Below are 20,593 nucleotides of genomic sequence, written 5' to 3' on the forward strand. Positions count from 1 at the left end.
TTGAACATCCGCAATTTTTGAACTCAGGAACCACGTGACCCCCAAGCTGCCCAGCGCGCCTTCATCACAGTGGGCGGGGCTCTGCGGCGCTGCCGGCTCCTATTGGTGGGAGTGGCTGGCAATCTGCATCACGCAACCAATCGACGACCGGGAATTCTCTGAAGGTTATTAATTTATGCAGGAACACGCTCTGTGGCGGCAGTGCGCATGCTCGGTGCCGCCCTCCCCACCCCCAGTCCCCGGATGCCGGACAGTTTGCTGTAACCAGCGGTTAGACAATGTGGGGAACTGGGGGCCGCAGGGAACCGGACTGATGGTGGGCGGCTGGGGTCGGCGCAGAGCGCTCGGCCGGCGGGCGGGGAGGGTGCGGTGAGTCTGTGCGGGAAAACACCGAACTGAACACACAGCCCCGGAGCTCAGGGTTTGGGGACATGCGGGAGATAGACTGAAACTTCCAGTGAGATCAGACAGTGTGTAACCCGGGGGCCCAGTGAGATCAGACAGTGTGTAACCCGGGGGCCCAGTGAGATCAGACTGTAACCCGGGGGCCCAGTGAGATCAGACAGTGTGTAACCCGGGGGCCCAGTGAGATCAGATAGTGTGTAACCCAGGGGCCCAGTGAGATCAGACAGTGTGTAACCCGGGGGCCCAGTGAGATCAGACTGTAACCCGGGGGCCCAGTGAGATCAGATAGTGTGTAACCCAGGGGCCCAGTGAGATCAGACAGTGTGTAACCCGGGGGCCCAGTGAGATCAGACTGTAACCCGGGGGCCCAGTGAGATCAGACAGTGTGTAACCCGGGGGCCCAGTGAACTCAGACAGTGTGTAACCCGGGGGCCCAGTGAGCTCAGACAGTGTGTAACCCGGGGGCCCAGTGAGATCAGACAGCGTGTAACCCGGGGGCCCAGTGAGATCAGACAGTGTGTAACCCGGGGGCCCAGTGAGATCAGACAGTGTGTAACCCGGGGACCCAGTGAGATCAGACAGTGTGTAACCCGGGGGACCAGTGAGATCAGACAGTGTGTAACCCGGGTGCCCAGTGAGATCAGACAGCGTGTAACCCGGGGGCCCAGTGAGATCAGACAGTGTGTAACCCGGGGGCCCAGTGAGATCAGACAGTGTGTAACCCGGGGACCCAGTGAGATCAGACAGTGTGTAACCCGGGGGCCCAGTGAGATCAGACAGTGTGTAACCCGGGGACCCAGTGAGATCAGACAGTGTGTAACCCGGGGGCCCAGTGAGATCAGACAGTGTGTAACCCGGGGACCCAGTGAGATCAGACAGTGTGTAACCCGGGGGGGCCCAGTGAGCTCAGACAGTGTGTAACCCGGGGGCCCAGTGAGATCAGACAGTGTGTAACCCGGGGGCCCAGTGAGATCAGACAGTGTGTAACCCGGGGGCCCAGTGAACTCAGACAGTGTGTAACCCGGGGGCCCAGTGAGATCAGACAGTGTGTAACCCGGGGGCCCAGTGAGCTCAGACAGTGTGTAACCCGGGGGCCCAGTGAGATCAGACAGCGTGTAACCCGGGGGCCCAGTGAGATCAGACAGTGTGTAACCCGGGGGCCCAGTGAGATCAGACAGTGTGTAACCCGGGGGGCCCAGTGAGATCAGACAGTGTGTAACCCGGGGACCCAGTGAGATCAGACAGTGTGTAACCCGGGGGGGCCCAGTGAGCTCAGACAGTGTGTAACCCGGGGACCCAGTGAGATCAGACAGTGTGTAACCCGGGGGACCAGTGAGATCAGACAGTGTGTAACCCGGGGGCCCAGTGAGATCAGACAGTGTGTAACCCGGGGGACCAGTGAGATCAGACAGTGTGTATCCCGGGGGCCCAGTCAGCTCAGACAGTGTGTAAACCGGGGGCCCAGTGAGATCAGACAGTGTGTAACCCGGGGGCCCAGTGAGATCAGACAGCGTGTAACCCGGGGACCCAGTGAGATCAGACAGTGTGTAACCCGGGGGCCCAGTGAGATCAGACAGTGTGTAACCCGGGGGCCCAGTTAGATCAGACAGTGTGTAACCCGGGGGCCCAGTGAACTCAGACAGTGTGTAACCCGGGGGCCCAGTGAGATCAGACAGTGTGTAACCCGGGGGGCCCAGTGAGATCAGACAGTGTGTAACCCGGGGACCCAGTGAGATCAGACAGTGTGTAACCCGGGGGGGCCCAGTGAGCTCAGACAGTGTGTAACCCGGGGACCCAGTGAGATCAGACAGTGTGTAACACGGGGGACCAGTGAGATCAGACAGTGTGTAACCCGGGGGCCCAGTGAGATCAGACAGTGTGTAACTCGGGGGACCAGTGAGATCAGACAGTGTGTATCCCGGGGGCCCAGTGAGCTCAGACAGTGTGTAAACCGGGGGCCCAGTGAGATCAGACAGTGTGTAACCCGGGGGCCCAGTGAGATCAGACAGCGTGTAACCCGGGGGCCCAGTGAGATCAGACAGCGTGTAACCCGGGGACCCAGTGAGATCAGACAGTGTGTAACCCGGGGGCCCAGTGAGATCAGACAGTGTGTAACCCGGGGGCCCAGTTAGATCAGACAGTGTGTAACCCGGGGGCCCAGTGAACTCAGACAGTGTGTAACCCGGGGGCCCAGTGAGATCAGACAGTGTGTAACCCGGGGGCCCAGTGAGCTCAGACAGTGTGTAACCCGGGGGCCCAGTGAGATCAGACAGCGTGTAACCCGGGGGCCCAGTGAGATCAGACAGTGTGTAACCCGGGGACCCAGTGAGATCAGACAGTGTGTAACCCGGGGGCCCAGTGAGATCAGACAGTGTGTAACCCGGGGGGCCCAGTGAGATCAGACAGTGTGTAACCCGGGGGCCCAGTGAGATCAGACAGTGTGTATCCCGGGGGCCCAGTGAGCTCAGACAGTGTGTAAACCGGGGGCCCAGTGAGATCAGACAGTGTGTAACCCGGGGACCCAGTGAGATCAGACAATGTGTAACCCGGGGGCCCAGTGAGATCAGACAGTGTGTAACCCGGGCTCCCAGTGAGATCAGACAGTGTGTAACCCGGGGGCCCAGTGAGATCAGATAGTGTGTAACCCGGGGGCCCAGTGAGATCAGACAGTGTGTATCCCGGGGCCCCAGTGAGATCAGTCATTGTGTATCCCGGGGGCCCGGTGAGATCAGACATTGTGTAACCCGGGGGCCCGGTGAGATCAGACAGTGTGTAACCCTGGGGCCCAGTGAGATCAGACAGTGTGTATCCCGGGGCCCCAGTGAGATCAGACATTGTGTATCCCGGGGGCCCGGTGAGATCAGACATTGTGTAACCCGGGGGCCCGGTGAGATCAGACAGCATGTAACCTGGGGGCCCAGTGAGATCAGACGGTGTGTAACCCGGGGGCCCAGTGAGATCAGACAGTGTGTATCACGGGGCCCCAGTGAGATCAGACATTGTGTATCCCGGGGCCCCAGTGAGATCAGACATTGTGTAACCCGGGGACCCAGTGAGCTCAGACAGTGTGTAACCCGGCGGCCCAGTGAGCTCAGACAGTGTGTAACCCGGGGAGGATGGGCCCAGTGAGATCAGTCAGTGTGTAACCCGGGGAGAATTCCGGTGATTTTCTGTAAGTCCAGACGGGCGGGACAGGAATCTTGAGGAATAGAATAAAATCAAACAGAAATACTGGACATAGACTTTTCTGGAACATTGGAAAAACACTTTATACTACATTCCACTTCACAACATTAATATTCTTCTAATTTTCTGCCCTGCCATAATTAGATCTCCCGGTGAATGGCGGAGTGATTGAGAAAGTTCCACAGCTGGAAGGAAACAGGGATTGTGGACTGAGGAACAACAGCAGGTGAACCAGCACAGGATTGTGAGAGCACCAACCAGGGAGCCCTTTCCGATTGAAAGCGCTTCAATAGATCGACTGGGGAGAAAGGTAAGAGAAAGTGCCATTTACTCAGATACACACCGGTCCTGTAGACAGTACACACAGGTTACAAGGTAAGACAGGAAATGAGACTGGGAGAGACTGATCACCGAGCACAATTATCCAGCATGAGGTCGCGCAATGGGATGTGAAGTGAGATCACTTTCTGTCTCTAAACACACAGTCACAGTGAATCTTGTGTGTGTTTTAGAGTAAAGGGCTTTGATCCAAGAGGTGACTCCAGTTTGAGGCAGAGACCAGCAGATGGACCCGTCTCTGTACATTCGGTGGGGCTGAACTCACACCGACACCATCAGATCTCAATGTTCAAATATTTCCCATCTGGTGAGAAAGCCATTGGAAAGATTGAACTGGAAGCATCATCGTCAATTCATTGATCACAATGCACAGACCAATCTGAAATACCAGTACGGCCTATCACTGACAGAATCAATTGTTCATTCATGAACATTTGGAATTAACAGAAAATATATTGATAACTACTACTATTGAAGCATTGATCACTTGAGGTATGTAGTATTTGAATAAACTGAAACACAGATATGGAGAGTTGCAATTTATTGATTGGCGTCGTACTTGACCCTGAGATGAGCTTCCGAACCCATATTCCCTCAATCACCAAGTACGTTTACTTCCAGCTCCATAACATCGCCGGTCTCTGCCCCTTCCTCAGCTCATCTGCTCAAACCCTCATCCATGCCTCTGTTATCACGACATTGGACTATTCCAATGCTCTCCTAATCGGCCTCACACCTCGCACTCTCTGCAAGCTTACGCTTATCAAAAACACTCCTGCCCATATCCTTACTCAAGAACACAAGAAGTAGCAGCAGACGTAGGCAATAGGACCCCTCCCGTCTGCTCCGCCATTCAGTAAGATCTCTATTCGATAGAGAATTTCAAAGATTCACAACTGTAAGTGAAGAAATATCTCATCTCAGTCTGAAATGGCCGATCTCTTATCCCAATACTAGGACCCCTAGCTCGAGACTATCCAGCCCGTGTCAATTCTATGTTTCAATGATATCACCTTCCATTCTTCTAAACTCCAGAGAATATAGGCCTATTCGAATCAATCTGTCCTCAGCCCTCTCATCCCAACTTGTACCAATTTCCATTCACCCATCACCCCTGTGCTCGCTGAACTACATTGGCTCCTGCTCCATTGATTTCAAAATGCTCATCCTTGTTTTGAAATCCGTCCAGGACCTTACCCCTCCCTATTGCTGTAACCTCCTCCAGCCCTACAACCCTCAGAGATCTTTGCATTCCTCCAATTCTGGCCTCTTGAGCAGCCCCAATTTTTATCCCTCCAACATTGGTGGCCATACCTTCAGCTGCCGAGGCTATAACCTCTGGAATTCCCTCCCGAAACCTCTCCACCTTAAAAAAAGCTCCTCAATACCTACCCTTTTGAACAAGCTTTTAATCCTGTGGTAGTATTTCCTTACGTGACTGGATATTAAATTCTGTTTGCTAACGGTTCTGTGAAGTGCCTTGGGACATTTTACTACGTTTAAGGCAGATATAAATGCAATTTGTTGCTGATAACTGAAGATATTTATAATTGTAATATAACAAAACTACAGGCATGGGGAATTGCAATAGATTAATAACTGCAGAGGAAGAGGATTGTTTTGTATTGCTAACAGTGTGAATTATTTTAACGTGAGGTGGCCCTTGCACATTAGCTACCACACGGACTTGGCAAAGCAAGGTCTTGGTCCAATGGCAAGGGGATCCAAGACGACTGGACACCAGGCTCTGCTGCATGTTTCCTCTGGCACTGACACTCACTGGGGTACAGTTTCCTCTGGCACTGACTCTCACTGGGGTACAGTTTCCTCTGGCACTGACTCTCTCTGGGGTACAGTTTCCTCTGGCACTGACTCTCACTGGGGTACAGTTTCCTCTGGCACTGATTCTCACTGGGGTACAGTTTCCTCTGGCACTGACTTACTGTGTATCTAATTCATGCTGTCCCTGCCCTGGGAGTGCTTGATGGGACAGTATAAAGGGAGCTTCGCTCTTTACCGAACCCATGCTGTACTTGTCCTGGGATTGTTTGTTGGGACAGTGTAGAGGGAGCTTTGCTCTGTATCTAACCCGTGCTCTGCCTGCCCTGTGAGCTTTGATGGGTCGCTGTAGGAGAAACTTTCCTCTGAATCTAACCTGTACTCTACCTGCCCAAGTTGTATCTGATGGGACAGTATAGAGAGAGGTTTACTCTGTATCTCATCATCATCATTGGCAGTCCCTTGAAACCTAGAAAATAGATGCAGGAGTAGGCCATTCGGCCCTTCAAGCCTGTACCACCATTCAATATAATTATGGCTGATCATGCAACTTCAGTACCCCATTCCTGCTTTCTCTCCATACTCCTTGATCCCTTTAGCTAAAAGGGTCACATCTAACTTCCTTTTGAATATATCTAACGGACTGTCCTCAACAACGTTTTGTGGTGGAGAATTCCACAGGTTCACAATTCTCTGAGTGAAGAAGTTTCTCCTCATCTCGGTCCTAAATGGCTTACCCCTTATCCTTCGGCTGTGACCCCTAGTTCTAGACTTCCCCAACATCGGGAACATTCTTCCTGCATCTAACCTGTCCAATCCCATCAGAATGTTATATTTTTCTGTGAGATCCCCTCTCATTCTTCTAAATTCCAGTGAATATAAGCCGAGTCGATTCAGTCTTTCTTCATATGTCAGTCCTGCCATCCCGGGAATCAGTCTGGTGAACCTTCGCTGCACTCCCTCAATAGCAAGAATGTCCTTCCTCAGATTTGGAGACCAAAACTGTACACAATATTCAAGGTGTTGCCTCACCAAGGCCCTGTACAACTGCAGTAAGATCTCCCTGCTCCTATACTCAAATCCTCTCGTTATGAAGGCCAACATGCCATTTACCTTCTTCACCGCATGCTGTATCTGCATGCCAACTTTCAATGACTGATGTACCATGACACCCAGGTCTGGTTGCAAATCCCCTTTTTCTAATCTGTCACCATTCAGATAATATTCTGCCTTCCTGTTTTTGCCACCAAAGTGGATAACCTCACATTTATCTACATTATACTGCATCTGCCATGCATTTACCCACTCACCTAACCTGTCCAAGTCACCCTGCAGCCTCTTAGCATCCTCCTCACAGCTCACACTGCCACCCAAATTAGTATCATCTGCAAACCAGGATGACTTGCTTCCATGCCAAAAAAGGATGAGTTCACAGGTGTTTCAATGAAGGACCTAATATTCCAGATCCTGAACTACATCCTGAAGGGTGGAAGATGCCTGTGCGTGGCTTTATTTAACATGTGGTGGCCGTTGCACGCCAGCCACCACATGGGAAACTCTGTATCTAATCTGTGCTGTGCCTGCCCTGGCGTTGTTTGACGGGATAGTGTAGATGGAGATTTACTCTGTACCTAATCCGTGCTGTACCTACCTTGGGAGTGTTTGACGGGACAGTGTAAATTGGGCTTTATGTTGTATCTAACGTGTACTGCACCCGTCTTGGAAGTATTTGATGGGACAGTGTGGAGGGAACTTTACGCTGTATCCAATCCGTGCTATACCTGTCCTGCGAGTGTTTGATGGGACAGTGTAGAGGGAGCTTTACTCTGTATCTAACCCGTGCTGTTCCTGCCCTGCGAGTGTTTGATGGGACAGTGTAGAGGGAGCTTTGCTGTATATCTAACCAGTACTGCACCTGCACTGTGTGTGTCTGCTGGAACAGTGCAGAGGGAGCTTTGCTCTGTATCTAACCCGTGCTGTACCTGCACTGGGAGTGTTTGATGGATAATGTAGAGCGAGGTTTACTGTGTATCTAACCTGTGCTAACCTAGCAAGTTGTGAGGAGGACGCAAAGAATTTACAAACAAATATAGATAGGCTAAGTGAGTGGGCAAAGCTTTGGCAGATGGAGTATAATGTGGGAAAATGTCAGGGTATCCACATTAGTAGGAGTAATAAAAAAGCAAATTATTATTTAAATTGTGAGAGATTACAAAATGCGGTGGTACAGAGGGATCTGGGGGTCCTTGTACATGAAACACAAACATTTAGCATGCAGTTACTGCAATTAATTAGGAAGGCAAATGGAATGTGGGCCTTTATTGCAAGGGGGATGGAGTATAAAAGTAGGGAAGTCCTGCTGCAAATGTACATGGCGTTGGTAAGACCAACCTGGAGTACTATGTACAGTTTTGGTCTCCTTATTTCAGGAAGGATGTACTTGCACTGGAGGCAGTTCAGAGCAGGTTCACGAGGTTGATTGCTGAGATGAAGGGGTTGTCATAATGAGAAAGGTTGAGCAGGTTGGGCCTGTACTCATTGGAGTTTAGAAGACGCAGAGGTGATCTTTTTGAAACGTATAAGATTGTGAGGGGGCTTGACAGGGCAGATACAGAGAGGATATTTCTCCACGTGGGGGAATCTAACGCTAGGGGGCATAGTTTCAGAATAAGGGGTCGCTTATTTAAAAGGGAAATCAGGAGATGTTTCTTCTCTGAGGGTTGTGAATCTTTGGAATTCGTTACCTCAGAGAGCTGTGGCGGCTGGGTCATTGAATGTATTTAAGGTGGAGATAGACAGATTTTTGAAAGATAAGGGAGTCAAGGATTATGGGGAGTGGGCAGGGAAGTGCAGTTAAGGCCTGAATCTGATTAGCCATGATCTTATTGAATGGCGGAGCAGGCTCGAGGGACCAAATGGTCTACTCTGCTCCTATTTCTTATGTTCCATACCTGCCCTGGGAGTGTTTGATGGGATAGTGTAGAGAGTGCTTTACTCTGTATCTAAGCCCCTGTACCTGCCCTGGGATTGTTTGTTGGGACAGTGTAGAGGGAGCTTTACTCTGTATCTAACCCCGTGCTGTACCTGCCCTGGGAGTGTTTGATGGGACAGTGTAGAGGGAGCTTTGCTGTATATCTAACCAGTACTGCACCTGCACTGTGTGTGTATGCTGGAACAGTGCAGAGGGAGCTTTGCTCTGTATCTAACCCGTGCTGTACCTGCACTGGGAGTGTTTGATGGGATAATGTAGAGCGAGGTTTACTGTGTATCTAACCTGTGCTAACCTAGCAAGTTGTGAGGAGGACGCAAAGAATTTACAAACGAATATAGATAGACTAAGTGAGTGGGCAAAGCTTTGGCAGATGGAGTATAATGTGGGAAAATGTGAGGGTATCCACGTTAGTAGGAATAACAAAAAAGCAAATTATTATTTAAATTGTGAGAGATTACAAAATGCGGTGGTACAGAGGGATCTGGGGGTCCTTGTACATGAAACACAAACATTTAGCATGCAGTTACTGTAATTAATTAGGAAGGCAAATGGAATGTGGGACTTTATTGCAAGGGAGATGGAGTATAAAAGTAGGGAAGTCCTGCTGCAAATGTACATGGCGTTGGTAAGACCACAACTGGAGTACTGTGTACAGTTTTGGTCTCCTTATTTCAGGAAGGATGTACTTGCACTGGAGGAAGTTCAGAGAAGGTTCACGAGGTTGATTGCTGAGATGAAGGGGTTGTCATAATGAGAAAGGTTGAGCAGGTTGGACCTGTACTCATTGGAGTTTAGAAGACGGAGAGGTGATCTTTTTGAAACGTATAAGATTGTGAGGGGGCTTGACAGGGTAGATACAGAGAGGATGTTTCCCCACGTGGGGGAATCTAACACTAGGGGGCATAGTTTCAGAATAAGGGGTCGTTCATTTAAAAGGGAAATCAGGAGGTGTTTCTTCTCTGAGGGTTGTGAATCTTTGGAATTCGTTACCTCAGAGAGCTGTGGCGGCTGGGTCATTGAATGTATTTAAGGTGGAGATAGACAGATTTTTGAAAGATAAGGGAGTCAAGGATTATGGGGAGTGGGCAGGGAAGTGCAGTTAAGGCCTGAATCTGATTAGCCATGATCTTATTGAATGGCGGAGCAGGCTCGAGGGACCAAATGGTCTACTCTGCTCCTATTTCTTATGTTCCATACCTGCCCTTTGAGTGTTTGATGGGACAGTGTAGAGGGAGCTTTACTCTGTATCTAACCCATGCTGTACATGCCCACGGAGTTTTTGACAGGTCTCTGTACAGAGAGCTTTATGCTGTATCTAATCAGTGCTGTACCTGCCCTGTGAACTTTGATGGGTTGGTGTAGGGGGAGCTTTCCTCTGTATCCAACCCGTACTCTACCCGCTCAAGTTGTGTTTGATGGGACAGTGTAGCGGGAGCTTTAGGCTGTATATAATCCATGCTGTACCTATCCTGGGAGTGTTTGTTGGGACAGTGTAGAATTAGGTTTACTCTGTGTCTAATCCTTGCTGTACCTGTCCTGGGAGTATTTGATGGGACAGTGCAGAGTGAGCTTTACCCTCTGCCTAACCCGTGCTGTATCTGCCCTGTGAGTGTTTGATGGGGCAGTGCAGAGGGAGATTTACTCAGTATCCAACCAGTACTGTACCTGCTCTTGGGAATGTCTGATGGGACAATATAGAGGGAGGTTTATTCTATTTAATCCGTGCTGTACCTGCCCTGCAAATATTTGATGGGACAGTGCAGAGGGAGCTTTACCCTCTGCCTAACCCGTGCTGTATCTGCCCTGTGAGTGTTTGATGGGGCAGTGCAGAGGGAGATTTACTCAGTATCCAACCAGTACTGTACCTGCTCTTGGGAATGTCTGATGGGACAATATAGAGGGAGGTTTATTCTATTTAATCCATGCTGTACCTGCCCTGCAAATATTTGATGGGACAGTGTAGACGAAGCCTTACTCTGTTTCTGACCCGTGCTGTACCTGCTCTGGGAGTGTTTGATGGGACAGTGTAGAGGGAACTATACTCGCTATCTGGCCCATGCTATACCTGCCCTGGGAGTTTTGGATGAGACAGTGTAGATAGAAGTTTATTCTGTATCTAACACAGGCTATACCTGCCCTGGCATTGTTTGATGGGACAGTGTAGAGAGAGCTTTATTCTGTATCTGACCTGTACTGTACCTGCCTTGGCAGTGTTTTTGGGACAGTGCAGAGGGAGCTTTGCTCTGTATCTAACTAGTGCTGCACCTTCTCTGGCAGTGTTTGATGGGATGGTTAGAGGAGCTTTAATTGGTACCTAACCCATGCTGTACCTGCTCTGAGAGTACTTGATGTGACAGTGTAGAGGCAACTTTACAATGTATCTAATCCGTGCTGTACCTGTCCTGGGCGTGTTTGATGGGCTAATGTAGACGGAGATTTACCGTGTACTGAACCTGTGCTAACCTAGGAAGTTGTGAGGAGGTCGCAAAGAATCTACAAAGGGATATAGAGGGGCTAAGTGAGTGGGCAAAAAATTGGCAGATGGAGTATAATGTGGGAAAATGTGAGGTTATCCACTTTGGTAGAAAAAATAAAAAAGCAAATTATTATTTAAATGGGGAGAGATTACAAAATGCGGTGGTACAGAGGGATCTGGGGCTCCTTGTACATTAAACACAAAAAGTTAGCATGCAGGTACAGCAAGTAATTAGGAACGCAAATGGAATGTTGTTCTTTATTGCAAGGGGGATGGAGTATAAAAGTAAGAAAGTCCTTCTACAACTGTACAGGTCGTTGGTAAGACCACACCTGGAGAACTGCGTACAGTTTTGGTCTCCGTATTTAAGGAGGGGTATACTTGCACTGGAGGCAGTTCAGAGAGGTTCACGAGGTTGATTACTGAGATGAAGGGATTGTCATATGAAGGAAGGTAAAGCAGGTTGGGCCTATACACATTGGAGTTTAGAAGATTTAGAGGTGATCTTATTGAAACGTATAAGATTTTAAGGGGGCTTGACATTGTAGATGCAGAGGGGATGTTTCCCCTCTTGGGGGAATCTAGAACTAGGGGACATAGTTTCAGAATAAGAGGTCACCTGTTTAAAACTGAAATGAGGAGGAATTTCTTATCTGAGTGTCGTGAATCTTTGGAATTCTCTACCTCAGAGAGCTGTGGAGGCTGGGTCGTTGTGAGAATGTAGATAGAAGGTTTGCGAATGTGTTAGTAAGGGATCATGGGAAAATGGCCAAGAGAAATTGTCCAGCTGCGATATTTGCCCTGTCGACACAAACTAAGGATTACTCAGAATTGTGGTCAAACACGAGTTACGTGAAAAAGCAAAAGTCAGCCATGATTCAGACGAGGGGCTGCTATAAACAGCAGTAAAATAGGAAAGTGTGATGAGATTCGAAACAATAAACACATCCCAGGAGCCCGCCCTATTTGGAGAGTTGCTAGCCTGCAATTGGGTATGCTATGGGGGAAATCGACCAATGATTGTATAAACTAAGTGTCACTCAAATGTGTTCTGCTGTAACAGTATATAAGTGTTGAGCTTTTGTACTGTTACGTAGCTTGTCAGGACAGAGGTGGACAAACTCGACTCGAGTGTGTTCCCCTTTATCTTAACAGGTCCCGGCCGGGAGAATCTACAGAATAAAGGTCTTATGTTGCTAAGACTAAAAGTGTTCATGTGTCAGTGAATTCGCTGAAACAGATTGAAGGGAAAAGAATCCAGTATCAACATTTGGTGTCAAAAGTGGGATCTCAACGGACGACTGCCGAAAACTTGCGAATTAAGAGCTAGACTAGCCTTGGACGAGACGAGAGGGAAATGGCCACTGGAGTAAGTATAATTTCAATACTGCTCCAGTTTCCTCCGGTTTCAAAAGTCTGAGGAAAGTTTAGCCACTCGCTGGTTCTCAGGTGGTGTCTGAACGAGATCCAGGTCACTCTGGCGAACACTTTCTAAACTTAGGAAATTGTCGTGCGGCGTCACGACCAGGCTGTATGGGTTCGAGGCCCAAGTAAATTAAGTAAATTGTCGTGCGGCGTCACGAACAGGCTGTATGGGTTCGAGGCCCAAGTAAATTAAGTAAGAATTGTCGTGCGGCGTCACGAACAGGCTGTGTGGGTTTGAGACCCAAATAAATTTAAATCGGGAACCTAGAAAGATTAAGTAAATTGTCGTGCAGCGTCACGAACAGGCTGTGTGGGTTCGAGGCCCAAGTAAATAGAGAATCGCGCGAACCGCGTAGGGAAACGCGGAGGTTAGGGAATTACGTAAAATTAAGCTGCGGGACTACGCGGGTCTGTGTAAATTTTAAATTGTACTTACGCCAGGTGCGGTGTTAATCTTGTATATCACTTGGTCCACCTAGGCTCTGGGTAAGTTAAACTGAGATCACCACGGGGCGGCGTGGGGACGATTCGGATTAATTAGGACCCCGATCCAACGTGCGGCGACACAAGGATGGGTAATTTAGATAAAACTACGAATTCCCTGAAAGGTCATGGATCCCAAAAAAAAAAGAAATCTTGTGAACGTCTGTTTTAAATGCTTGTATGATTTTTACTGTGGATGAGAAAGCTTGTGTTGGGGAAACCGGGGAGTTGTGGTTTGCTTTAGCTCCACCCACTTTTTCAAACAGTGAAAGTTTTTTTAACCCTTCGTAGTGTTGTCCTGTGGGAAGTTTAAGAGTGTGAACCTTATTGAATTACGTATAGTCAGATGATAAGTTACGGAGCCAGGTAATGCACAAAGGATAGGTTTGTTGAGTAAAAACAAAATTGGTTAAAAAAAAAAAGGGATAAGGACTTAATAGCCAAATGGAGACAGTACTGTCAAAAGCTGAAAGATGAGTCCCTTCTGTCAAGCTGGCAGGAGAACGCCACTAAACTAGGGCTGTCCTTGACAGAAGGAGGACATGTTAAAACTGTAGACATCTTTAAGAAAGAGTGCGCGCACGAGAAACGTACTAAGAGTTCCCTTGGGACCTCTGAGAAGGGTACCGATAGACCACGTGGTCGAATGGTTGGTTTTGCGTTGACCGAGGCTGCTGATGAATTTGATGAATGGTCACTGACTCGGCGCCCAACCCCAACAGCGCCTCCCGCAGCCCCGGGCCCCTCACCACAGTCCCCTTCCCGCCAACCTCCACCCTTCACTCCGGCGGTAGGAGGTGATGATAACCGTAACCCCACACCAATGAACCGACAAGCCCAGACGGACTCTTCCTCTTCAGATAGTGACTCAAGTCCTCAGTTCACCGACCCTGTGGCCGGTAGGACCAGATCTAAGACTAAAGGACGTAACCTGATCGTTCAGACCTCTAGTCCAGAGAGGCGATGCGGGCGCTCTCATCAGCCCTGCTCTCAGTCCGAACCTCGAGGCCATTGGCGACGACTCACTCGTCATAGCCGAAGCTCCAGCATTAGTTCTACAGGCTCGGAGTGCTCTTCAGATAGAGAAACGGCCTCAGGAAATAATACTTCTGTCCAGAAAACTAGGGTAGGAACTAGGCAGTTCCCAGTTCGACCCATGCCAAATCCCAATCCAGAGCAGGTTGCAGAACACCCCACCATAGATGTAGAACCTGTCAAGTTTATAGATCGCCTCCGACTCACCATTGGAGTTTATAATGCAGAATCAAGAGACTTGTGGTCCTTAGTGCAGCAGACCCTGAGCCCGACTGAACACGACCGGTTCTTAGAAAATTTGGGGCGAGCCATCCACGATGAATTAGTGACTGCTCACCCTAATAATGCCCAGGATCGCCTAAACGCTATCTTTAATGCTCTCAGCAAGAACCGTCAGAAGCCCATCAGTATGGCAGCAGTAAACATAGAAACATAGAAAATAGGTGCAGGAGTAGGCCATTCGGCCCTTCTAGCCTGCACCGCCATTCAATGAGTTCATGGCTGAACATTCAACTTCAGTACCCCATTCCTGCTTTCTCGCCATATCCCTTGATCCCCTTAGTAGTAAGGACCTCATCTAACTCATTTTTGAATATATTTAGTGAATTGGCCTCAACAACTTTCTGTGGTAGAGAATTCCACAGGTTCACCACTCTCTGGGTGAAGAAGTTCCTCCGCATCTCGGTCCTAAATGGCTTACCCCTTATCCTTAGACTGTGACCTCTGGTTCTGGACTTCCCCAACATTGGAAACATTCTTCCTGCATCTAACCTGTCTAACCCCGTCAGAATTTTAAATGTTTCTATGAGGTCCCCTCTCATTCTTCTGAACTCCAGTGAATACAAGCCCAGTTGATCCAGTCTTTCTTGATAGGTCAGTCCCGCCATCCCGGGAATCAGTCTGGTGAACTTTTGCTGCACTCCCTCAATAGCAAGAATGTCCTTCCTCAGGTTAGGAGACCAAAACTGTACACAATACTCCAGGTGTGGCCTCACCAATGCCCTGTACAACTGTAGCAACACCTCCCTGCCCCTGTACTCAAATCCCCTTGCTATGAAGGCCAACATGCCATTTGCTTTCTTAACCGCCTGCTGCACCTGCATGCCAACCTTCAATGACTGATGTACCATGACACCCAGGTCTCTTTGCACCTCCCCTTTTCCTAATCTGTCACCATTCAGATAATAGTCTGTCTCTCTGTTTTTACCACCAAAGTGGATAACCTCACATTTATCCACATTATACTTCATCTGCCATGCATTTGCCCACTCACCTAACCTATCCAAGTCACTCTGCAGCCTCACAGCATCCTCCTCGCAGCTCACACTGCCACCCAACTTAGTGTCATCCGCAAATTTGGAGATACTACATTTAATCCCCTCATCTAAATCATTAATGTACAGTGTAAACAGCTGGGGCCCCAGCACAGAACCTTGCGGTACCCCACTAGTCACTGCCTGCCATTCTGAAAAGTACCCATTTACTCCTACTCTTTGCTTCCTGTCTGACAACCAGTTCTCAATCCATGTCAGCACACTACCCCCAATCCCATGTGCTCTAACTTTGCACATCAATCTCTTGTGTGGGACCTTGTCGAACGCCTTCTGAAAGTCCAAATATACCACATCAACTGGTTCTCCCTTGTCCACTCTACTGGAAACATCCTCAAAAAAGTATTAGAAACTAAACCCAAACGAGAAGAAACTGCCGACGAATTCATGGAAAGATTTATTGAAATATACGGAGGTCAATCAGGAAATAATGCCTTCAGGGCAGGGGACAATTCACCTCAATTCCGCGCTATTCTACTTCAGTGCCTGCCCTATTCGATTGCTCACGCTATCCGGACAAATAATATGAATTGGGCAGATAACAGTAGAGCCCAAATGGAAAGAGCGGTAAAATATTACTGGCAGGAGAAGAAAGGAGGGGAAGGAGGAGGCGCACCCCTGACCCGGGTCAAAACCGAATATGTGACTAGAAAGGAAGAACCCCCATGAAGAGGACCCTGGTCCGACCCGAGGGGATACCAGATGGAACCACAGTACTGTGTATAGGGATGGGTGGATAACCAAGGATACGGATATACCCAACACCCAAATGGCCCAGGGCCCTGCTAATTACGGACCGCCCTACTGTCCCCGGCCTGGTATGGGAAGAGGTCGGGGCTGGGAAAGACGAGATGGATGCTTTAATTGTGGGCAAGAAGGACATTGGAGTAGAGAGTGTTCCTCCCGTCGGCACGAAAGAGGAAGAGGAGGAAGAGGAGGGAGGCAAGGGGGGAGAGGACGGGGATCTTACACTAACTTCTCCCAGAACAATCCCTTTGGCCAACCATCCCCCGATTACGTAGCTTGATTGTACAGAGAACCTCCCCGGATGACGAACCGATTTGCCGGTTTCCAGTCCCTAGCACGGCTAAACAAATGCGACAGTGGTTGGGGATGATCAATTACCGTAGATCCTGGATCCCTAACGTTGCCCTGATGACTAAGCACCTTACCCCGTATACAAATAAGGAAGGCAGCTTTGAAATAAAAACTGCAGACGTCCAAGCCTTTAAGGAACTAAAGACAGCCCTGCTGCAAGCTCCGGCTTTGGGCCGGCCCCTCTATGACCGGCCCTTTCAACTGTATTGTACAATCCTGAAAGACTGTGCTACCGTTATCTTAACACCTCTCACTCCGTAGCTGCCCTCCTGGGCCAACTGCAGACTCAACACCTTACCATGGTCAGGCAAAGCAGATATGAGATCTACCTACTGAATAATCCTAAGCTGACCTTTCGGCACTGTACGGCCATTAATCCGGCCTGTTTTCTTACTGAGCCACCCCAAGATGAGGAAGAACCCAGTCATGATTGTTTATCTTTAATTCAGGAGGCCTCGTCGGTCAGGGAAGATTTAGTTGACGTACCAATGGAAGACCCAGACTGTATTATGTATGTTGACGGAAGTTCTTCTATTAATCCAGAAGGTACACGAATCTCAGGATACGCCATAGTAAACCAGGAGAATGAGGTCTTGGAATCTGCCGCTTTTGAAACCGCCTATTCTGCCCAACAAGCTGAACTATTCGCCCTCACCCGAGCCTGTATCTTGGCCAAAGACCTCAAAGTCAATATCTATACCGACGCTAGGTATGCCTTTAGGGTAGCCCATGATTTCGGACAGTTATGGAAAAATAGGGGATTCCTAACTTCACAGGGGAATGAGATATCTCATAGGCAACTAGTATCAGATTTGTTGCAAGCCCTCATGCTCCCTAAACGTATTGCTATTGTCAAGTGCACTGCCCACACTACCGGAAACTCTCCGGTCGATATAGGAAACCACTGTGCTGACAGAGAGGCTAAACAGGCCTCTTGCGGACAACAAATGGTGGTACCTAGAATGATGAGTCAAACTAAAAGTCCTGCCAAGGATAAGTTAGCCTCGGAAAAACCAATGCCAACCATCCAAGATGTCATTAAAGCACAGGAGGACGCTCCTGAAAAAGATAAACTGTTGTGGAAAGATTATGGATGTACTTATGATGATGTTTCTAAACTCTGGACCACTCCCGCGGAACAGACTTGCATGTCTGACGAGTTGGCTCTATGGGTTATTGAATGTATGCATTTTGCTACTCATTGTGGAGCAAGGACAACAAGTGACACGCTTTTGGCCACTTGGTGGCACCCTAGACTCCAGATGCTAGCCCAGAACATCAGTAGTCGCTGCCTTGTTTGCCAACAGCATAATCCAGGGAAGGGAGTCCCCTGTGATTGGGGTAAGACGCCCTACCAGAAAGCCCCTTTGAGACCTTACAGTTGGACTACATTGAGTTGCAAAAAGTTCAGTGTTACAAATATGTGTTGGTAATAGTAGATATGTTTAGCAGATGGATTGAAGCCTACCCTACCCTGGATAATAAGGCTCAAACTGTTGTTAAGGTGTTAATGAGGGAAATTGTTCCTAGATATGGTATAGAAACATAGAAACATAGAAAATAGGTGCAGGAGTAGGCCATTCAGCCCTTCTAGCCTGCACCGCCATTCAATGAGTTCATGGCTGAACATGAAACTTCAGTACCCCCTTCCTGCTTTCTCGCCATAACCCTTGATCCCCCGAGTAGTAAGGACTTCATCTAACTCCCTTTTGAATATATTTAGTGAATTGGCCTCAACTACTTTCTGTGGGAGAGAATTCCACAGGTTCACCACTCTCTGGTTGAAGAAGTTTCTCCTCATCTCGGTCCTAAATGGCTTACCCCTTATCCTCAGACTGTGACCCCTGGTTCTGGACTTCCCCAACATTGGGAACATTCTTCCTGCATCTAACCTGTCTAAACCTGTCAGAATTTTAAACGTTTCCATGAGGTCCCCTCTCATTCTTCTGAACTCCAGTGAATACAAGCCCAGTTGATCCAGTCTTTCTTGATATGTCAGTCCTGCCATCCCGGGAATCAGTCTGGTGAATCTTCGCTGCACTCCCTCAATAGCAAGAATGTCCTTCCTCAAGTTAGGAGACCAAAACTGTACACAATACTCCAGGTGTGGCATCACCAAGGCCCTGTACAACTATAGCAACACCTCCCTGCCCCTGTACTCAAATCCCCTCGCTATGAAGGCCAATATGCCATTTGCTTTCTTAACCGCCTGCTGTACCTGCATGCCAGCCTTCAATGACTGATGTACCATGACACCCAGGTCTCGTTGCACCTTCCCTTTTCCTAATCTGTCACCATTCAGATAATAGTCTGTCTCTCTGTTTTTACCACCAAAGTGGATAACCTCACATTTATCCACATTATACTTCATCTGCCATGCATTTGCCCACTCACCTAACCTATCCAAGTCACTCTGCAGCCTAATAGCATCCTCCTCGCAGCTCACACTGCCATCCAACTTAGTGTCATCCGCAAATTTGGAGATACTGCATTTAATCCCCTCGTCTAAATCATTAATGTACAATGTAAACAGCTGGGGCCCCAGCACAGAACCTTGCGGCACCTCACTAGTCACTGCCTGCCATTCTGAAAAGTACCCGTTTACTCCTACTCTTTGCTTCCTGTCTGACAACCAGTTCTCAATCCACGTCAGCACACTACCCCCAATCCCATGTGCTTTAACTTTGCACATTAATCTCTTGTGTGGGACCTTGTCGAAAGCCTTCTGAAAGTCTAAATATACCACATCAACTGGTTCTCCTTTGTCCACTTTACTGGAAACATCCTCAAAAAATTCCAGAAGATTTGTCAAGCATGATTTCCCTTTCACAAATCCATGCTGACTTGGACCTATCATGTCACCATTTTCCAAATGCGCTGCTATGACATCCTTAATAATTGATTCCATAATTTTGCCCACTACTGAGGTCAGGCTGACCGGTCTATAATTCCCTGTTTTCTCTCTCCCTCCCACCTATGTTCTTTCTCTGACTCAGGCTCTGCGACTAGCTCACAACCAGGTTCGAGAGGCTCACCTCGACCTCCCAGTTTTACCCGAATCATCCCTCGTGGCACCAGGGAAGTATGTCCTGATTAAGAAATGGATTCGAAAGGGACTAGAGCCACTATGGGAGGGCCTTTTCAGGTGTTACTCACTACCCCCACCGCAGCTAAGGTTGAAGGGAGAAGTGCCTGGGTTCACCTGCACCACTGTAAACTGGCTACTACATAAGCCTATGTTATCAGCCGTCCTAACCCTTGTTTCTGTTCCAGACTTCCTCTCCACCATAGCTGAATAAACCACATCCTTGGGGCAGGAAGAAAAACGCCAAGAACACGGGAAAAGAAAGGAACAAACAGACCTAGCTGTTTTTGATTTGTCCTTATCTTATTGTTAACTAATGTATAGTATCGTCTAAAATTATTTAAACATGTGTAAGCTAGTAGGTATAATTGTGCTATCTTGTGCTATCCTAGCAGAACTAGAAGGGGTATACCAGGAAGATGTGTGGAATTAATAGACTCCATGAATCCTGAGTGCAGGGGATCCCAGGGAAAGAACGGAGCGGTATGCTCAGACATTGCAAGCTACCCGCTTTGCTTCTCAGGACAAGGGTGGGGTTGTGTATATGCCCTGGTACCCGGGAACGCCACCTGTGTGCAGACACAGTGTGCCCGTCAGCACTATCGAGTGCGTAAGGGCCAGTTTACCTGTACCTGTAACGAGCAAAGATGCCTGAACGTGACCGCAGGAAAGCAAGTTATCTGCGGTCAGTGTAACGGAACTCTTGTCAGCTCAGAAACATGGGCATACCCGTTTGATGCTTACCAATTGGTAGGATCAGGCTCAAATTCAAGGGAACCTAGCAAATGGTGGTATAAGCAGTTCACGAGTGTTAGCAACACCGACGTAAAGTGTTATAGAGCTAAGGAAGGATTCGTGTTCCTCCTCAACAGCACCTTCAAGTGGCCTCCCACTAACCTTGGCCACTTTGTATGCCATTGTTTTCAATTTGATACCATCCTTTACTTCCTTCATTAACC

The 20,593-nt window shown here is 48.6% G+C and overlaps 1 long non-coding RNA gene across 1 annotated transcript; it reads left to right on the forward strand.

Annotated features, from left to right (window-relative positions):
- The first annotated feature begins 246 nt into the window (after positions 1 to 246).
- Positions 247 to 20,208, forward strand: LOC139257399 (uncharacterized). The gene is made up of 3 exons (XR_011592291.1): positions 247 to 369; positions 3,736 to 3,901; positions 19,823 to 20,208. It is a non-coding gene; the product is annotated as an uncharacterized lncRNA (long non-coding RNA).
- Positions 20,209 to 20,593: the final 385 nt, after the last annotated feature.

This window comes from Pristiophorus japonicus, unplaced genomic scaffold (genome assembly GCF_044704955.1).
Source record: "Pristiophorus japonicus isolate sPriJap1 unplaced genomic scaffold, sPriJap1.hap1 HAP1_SCAFFOLD_826, whole genome shotgun sequence".
Taxonomy (NCBI): domain Eukaryota; kingdom Metazoa; phylum Chordata; class Chondrichthyes; family Pristiophoridae; genus Pristiophorus; species Pristiophorus japonicus.